The following is a 6,538-nucleotide window of genomic DNA, read 5'->3' as shown; positions in this document are numbered from 1 at the left end:
GCCTGGGGGGCTCAGTGGGTTAAAGCCTCTGCCTTCAGCTCAGGTCATGATCCCAGGGTCCTGGGATCAAGCCCTACATCAGGCTCTCTGCTCAGCAGGGAGCCTGCTTCCCCCATCATCTTTAAAAAGAAAGAAAGAGGGCGCCTGGGGGGCTCAGTGGGTTAAAGCCTCTGCCTTCAGCTCAGGTCATGATCTCAGGGTCCTGGGATCGAGTCCCACATCGGGCTCTCTGCTCAGCAGGGGGCCTGCTTCCCTTCCTCTCTCTCTGTGATCTCTTCCCTTCCTCTCTCCTACTGTGATTTCTCTGTCAAATAAATAAATAAAATCTTTAAAAAAAAAAATAAAAAAAAAAAAGAAAGAAAGAAAGAAAGAGACAAGGAAATTGAGGCAAACGCATTGAACTCAACCAACAGGGCCCAAGATTTCCCTAACAATGTTGAAACAGCTTTCTGCTGTGTGCCAGAGGAAGGGTGAAGGGGAGGAGGGGCGTTGGGATTATTTCCCAAAAGATCTAGTTCCCAAAAGACTGGAAAAAAGAAAGACAATTTCATATACTAAAAATCTTCTTGAATTACCAGTGGTTTTACACTTCTGGAGATAAACCAAAGCAACTCCCACAGCTATTAGCTGGGACAAAACATCTTACATTGTTCTCTACAATTTGTGTCCTCTCTCACCTCCAAATGTACCCCAAGGTGCTCGCTGCCACCACTTTCCCCAACCTCTACTCCATCTTTTTCCAGTGTCCTGGGCTATTCCTCAGTATCACCAGTTAGGAGGTCGTGATCTGCCCCTCAACATAGATGAGTTCTCCACCCTCTCTAGGCTTGGTTTGCCAGCACCTCTAGAACTTAACCTCCATGAATATTCTTACAGTCTTATCAAGTGGATGTCATTGCTGTCGGTGAGAAGCTGCGTTGCCTTTCCAAGGAGGGCAGGACTTGAGAGAACAGGATTAAAATGCTGGAGAGAGAAAAAAAAAAAAAAAGGTTGGATGACATACTCTGTTGGCCAGATGGTGGAGACACACAATACCCCCCCTTCCTAGTGAGCGTGCAGAACAATCCCTGTGGAGAAGAATTGGTCCGTGTCTTGCCAAAATTACACTGATAGGATAATCCAGTAACCCCACCTCTAAGACTAACAGCCATGGGAAAATATGAAGCTTTGTGCACTTGAAATATTGAAAGATTGGAAATAACCCTAGATGGCCATCAATAGAGAAGTGGTTGAATCAGTGACTGATGCATCCACACGTTGAAGAACTGTGTCGTTGTGAGGATAAATGGGGGTGCCCTCCTTACACTGATGCGGAGTAATCTCAAGGATATGTTGTTTAACTAAAAGAAAAAGAAAAAAAGCGAAGCACAGAACCGTATTTACCCTGCGTTACCATTCAAATGCAAATGGGGAAACCTGCCCCAGTCCAGAAGTACAGATAATGTCATCAGGGCTCTGATGCTTGGCTCCCCTTGGCTCCGCTTGGCTTCTCTCCACAGTCTGGTTCTTTCCAAATGAGAAGATTGCTTGCAGCCGCGGCTCCTCAATGAGGGAAGGCCCTGCCTGGGTCACAGTACCGCCCCTGTGCAGGGGAGAAAAGAGGACCGAGTGGTGACAGCCCTGCCAGGACCAGATGGCAGGACAGCAGGGAAGGTCCCCAAATGAAATGGGGCCACTGAACATACAAGGGCAAGAGAAGCCCACGACAGGATCAGACCTCTAAGAACAAGACAATGGGAAGGGACCATTTCAAAGTTTGTGCACATTTCCGGTTCTGTGGAGTAGCTGAGCCTCCTTCCCTTGGGGGGATCAGATAGAAGCAGCTGCAAACATTTCTTCAAACTTCATAGTCAAGAACTCACAGCAATCTGCTGAGTTCATGTGGGGCTGGCATCATAGTTGGCTTCTGGTTTCCCCACCTCACCTACCAGATTTTTCTGGGAATCCGAAGCCGATTGCCTGGAAACAGAGCAGGAATTGAGAAAGTGAACACTGGACTGTGGAACTAGAATCAAAGCAGCAGGACTTGCGCCTGTACAAGGACGAAATAGCTTTTGGTGTTACATTTCATACCCAAAGAGCTCTCCCTTTGCTTTCCTGGTGTGGATGCCTCTGGAATTCTCTGGGGCCAGCTGTAATGGAGAGCTTTGGGAAGGGGCAGGTGTTGCTTAGTGGAAGAAGGCTAATGACCTCAGCAGCACTTGGGACAAACTAAGAGCCTCCAGCAAGTCTTGTAATGGGCTGCCGGCCCAGTCTTAGTATTTCCAGACACTAGCAGAGCATCCCTGTGAAAGCAGAATTTCTGGGCATCCAAAGTTTGTGATGGCTAAGCAGTCAGGTTATGTGGAGTCATCCCACCTGTTTCAGTAGGAAGAACATTCTTGTAAACTACGTTTATGGAATTGTACAAAAGCAGTTTCTCTTCCTTTCTTTTCCTGTCTTCTAAAACCAGATGTCTTTGAACGGTAGATCAAGAAATCTTCTGCTTCCCGTGGTTGAAATGGCGTCTGGGAAAATGACCTTTTTACCTTTTGATAGATGATTCCAGTAAGCCCTGCTATCAGATGGTCACTCACTCTGCATGGTCCCAGGGTCCCACAGTGGAGCCTCAACTTCAATTACTATAAAACAAACAAAACTCCTATGCCTTTACAACAGAAATGTCTCATAATCACATCAACTCAAGTTCTTTTCTTTTCTTTTCAAGATTTTTATTTATTTATTTGGCAGAGAGAGACACAACAAGAGAAGGAACACAAGCAGGGGGAGCAGCAGAGAGAGAGTGGGAGAAGCAGGCCCCCTGCCAAGCAGGGAGCTGGAGGCAGGGCTCGATCCCAGGACTCTGGGTTCATGACCCAGGCTGAAGGCAGACGCTTAACGACTGAGCCACCCAGGCACCCCTCAAGTTCTTTTCTTAAAAAAATCAGAAATATGTGATTTTTAAATCTGTGATACCCTATGTTAAAACTGCAGCACATTAGATGGCATGGAAAACCCAAAAGATGCCACCCCAAAACTGCTAGAACTCATACAGGAATTCAGTAAAGTATCAGGATATAAAAGCAATGCACAGAAATCGGTTGCATTTCTATAGACCAACAACCAGACAGAAGAAAGAGAAATTAAGGAGCAGATCCCATTTACGATGGCACCCAAAACCGTAAGATACCTAGGAATAAACCTAACCAAAGAGGCAAAGAATCTTTACTCAGAAAACTATAGAATACTCATGTAAGAAATTAAGAAAGACACAAAGAAATGGAAAAACATTCCATGCTCATGGATTGGAAGAACAAATATTGTGAAAATGTCTATGCTACCCAGAGCAATCTATACATTTAATGCAATCCCTATCGAAATACCATCAACTTTTTTCAAAGAAATGGAACGAATAATCCTAAAATTTGTATGGAGCCAGAAAAGATCCTGAATAGCCAGAGGAATGTTGAAAAAGAAAACCAAAGCTGGTGGCATCACAACTCCAGACTTCAAGCTCTATTATAAAGCTGTCATCCTCAAGACAGTATGATACTGGCACAAAAACAGACACATAGATCAATGGAACAGAATAGACAGCCCAGGAATGGACCCTCAACTCTATGGTCAACTAATCTTTGACAAAATAGGAAAAAGGTCTCTTCAACAACTGGCGTTGGTGGGGCACCTGGGTGGCTCAGTCATTAAGCATCTGCCTTCGGCTCAGGTCATGATCCCAGGGTCCTGGGATCGAGCACCCCAACACTGGGCTCCCTGTTCAGTGGGAGGCCTGCTTCTCCCTCTCAAAATCCCCCTGCTTGTGTTCCCTCTCTTGTTGTGTGTGTCTCTCTCTGTCAAATAAATAAATAAAATCTTTTTAAAAATTGGTGTTGGGAAAATTGGACAGCCACATGCAAAAGAATGAAACTGGACCATTTCCTTACACCACACACAAAAATAGACTCAAAATGGATAAAAGACCTAAATGTGAGATACGAATCCATCAAAATCCTTGAGGAGAACACAGGCAACAGCCTCTCTGGCCGCAGCAGCAGTAACTTCTTCCTAGAAACATCACCAAAGACAAGGGAAGCAAGGGCAAAAATGAACTATTGAGACTTCATCAAGATAAAAAGCTTCTGCACAGCAAAGATCAACAAAACCAAAAGACAACTGACAGAATGGGAGAAGATATCCCCAAATGACGTATCAGATAAAGGACTAGTATCCAAAATCTATAAAGAACTTATCAAACTCAACACCCAAAGAACAAACAATCCAATCAAGACATGGGCAGAAGACATGAACAGACATTTCTACAAAGAAGACATCCAAATGGCCAACAGACAATTGAAAAAGTGCTCAACATCACTCAGCATCAGGGAAATACAAATCAGAATCTCAATGAGCTACCATCTCATACCAGTCAGAACAGCTAAAATTAACAAGTCAGGAAACAGCAGGTGTTGTGAGGATGCAGAGAAAGGGGAACCCTCCTCACTGTTGGTGGGAATGCAAGCTGGTGCAACCACTCTGGAAAACAGCACAAAGGTTCCTCAAAAAGTTGAAAATAGAGCTACCCTATGAGCCAGCAATTGCACGACTGGGTATTTACCCTAAAGATACAAATGTAGTGATCTGAAGGGGTACGTGCAAATGTAGTGATCCAAAGGGGCAATGTTTATAGCAGCATTGTCCATGATAGCCAAACTATGGAAAGAACCTAGATGTCCATCAACAGATGAATGGATAAAGAAGATGTGGTATGTATATACAATAGAATATTATGTAGCCATCAAGAAACCCCCCAAATCTTGCCATTTGCAACGTGGATGGAACTAGATGTTATTATGCTGATGGAATAAGTCAATCAAAGAAAGAATTACCATATGATTTCTCTGATATGATGAATTTGAGAAACAAGACAGAAAATCATAGAGGAAGGGAGACAAAAATGAAACAAAACCAAACTGGCAAGGGACACAAACCATAAAACACTCTTAATCTCAGGAAACAAACTGAGGGTTGCTGGAGTGGAGGGGGGTGGGCGGGATGGGGTGGCTGGATGATGGACATTGGGAGGGTGTGTGCTATGGTGAGTGCTGTGAATTGTGTAAGACTGATGAATCACAGACCTGTCACCCTGAAAAAAATAAGACATTAATTTAAAAAAACTACAGCACATTAAAAATACATCCCATTACACATTTACCATTAAAGTTTAATATTAATCACTTCTTTGAGGGGCGCCTGGGTGGCTCAGTGGGTTAAAGCCTCTGCCTTCAGCTCAGGTCATGATCCCAGGGTCCTGGGATCGAGCCCCACATCAGGATCTCTGCTCAGCGGGGAGCCTGCTTCCTCCTCTCTCTCTGCCTGCCTCTCTGCCTACTTGTAATCTCTGTCTGTCAAATAAATAAATAAAATCTTAAAAAAAAATCACTTATTTGAGGCCTGGGTCTCTGTGCCTCTCTTTCCTCTTGTTGTTCTGGTCCTTGGATCTCTCAGTCCATGCCCCTGTACTGAACGAAAACTTTGGCGCCTGGTTCCTCATTATTCTGGCCACCTCAGTGCTGGGCTATAATCCGCCTGGAATAGAACAAATGGGAGTGGAGCTCCCCATCCAGCCTCCCGGCTTCTCAGCTCCTTGACTCCCCAACCCCCCACCCCTGTTTCGAATGGCCCCCTCCTCTTCTCTACATCCTAGATATTGTCAGCCCTCCAAACTGCTCTACCTCAAAAATCAGTGACTTAAACACCCATTCTATTGTGTCAGACTCCTCTCACCCCAATTTAGGGTCTCCCGTGTCCTTTGGCATCATCAAGACCATTATCCCTCCATGGCGAGCTCTGAGACCTCTCTGGCTTCATTCACCAACTTCCTGGTCTGGCTGAAATTCTAATTCCTTCTGTCTGTCCCTTTCTCGTAGTTGTGCCGAAATTGCGTCTGCCTCCAACCCCTGCTCTTTCTGCTTTATCCTAGCCTAAACTTGGGTAGCTGAGAATCGTTGAAGACGTGAAGCCAGGAATTCACACCGTGAATTCCCAGTTGCTAACCTCAGCTGTGCTCCCTTGTTCCTGACGTCTGTGTTACCCCGTCCCTCTCAGTGGATGGCTCTGCTTCTTGTTTTAGAAAGGGCTCTAGGGGCACCGGGGTGGCTCAGTCAGTTAATCGGCTGCCTTCAGCTCAGGTCATGATCCCAGCGTTCTGGAACTGAGTCCTGCATTGAGCTCCCTGCTTCCCGGGGAGTCTGTGTGTCCCTCTCCTTCTGCCTGCCATTCCCCCTGCTTATGCACTCTCTCTCCCTCTCTGTCAAAAAAAAAAAGAAAAAAAAATCTAAAAAGAGAGGGGGTGCTCTAGGAGAAAACAGAAACCATCCAACAGGCCCCGCACTGTCCCCCTGCAAACATCCCAGCCACAGCCCAGTCCCACTGCCTCCTCCTTGTCCATTCTCCTGTTCTGGGTCAGTCATCCCAAGGAGGCCTGAAGCCCATTGCTCCCAGATATCACCTCTTTTGCCCACTGGATCTTTTAATCAACATTTAAATTTTCTTCCAACCTCAA

This window comes from Mustela nigripes, chromosome 8 (genome assembly GCF_022355385.1).
Source record: "Mustela nigripes isolate SB6536 chromosome 8, MUSNIG.SB6536, whole genome shotgun sequence".
Taxonomy (NCBI): Eukaryota; Metazoa; Chordata; class Mammalia; order Carnivora; family Mustelidae; genus Mustela; species Mustela nigripes.
Note: the sequence above shows the minus strand (reverse complement) of the source record.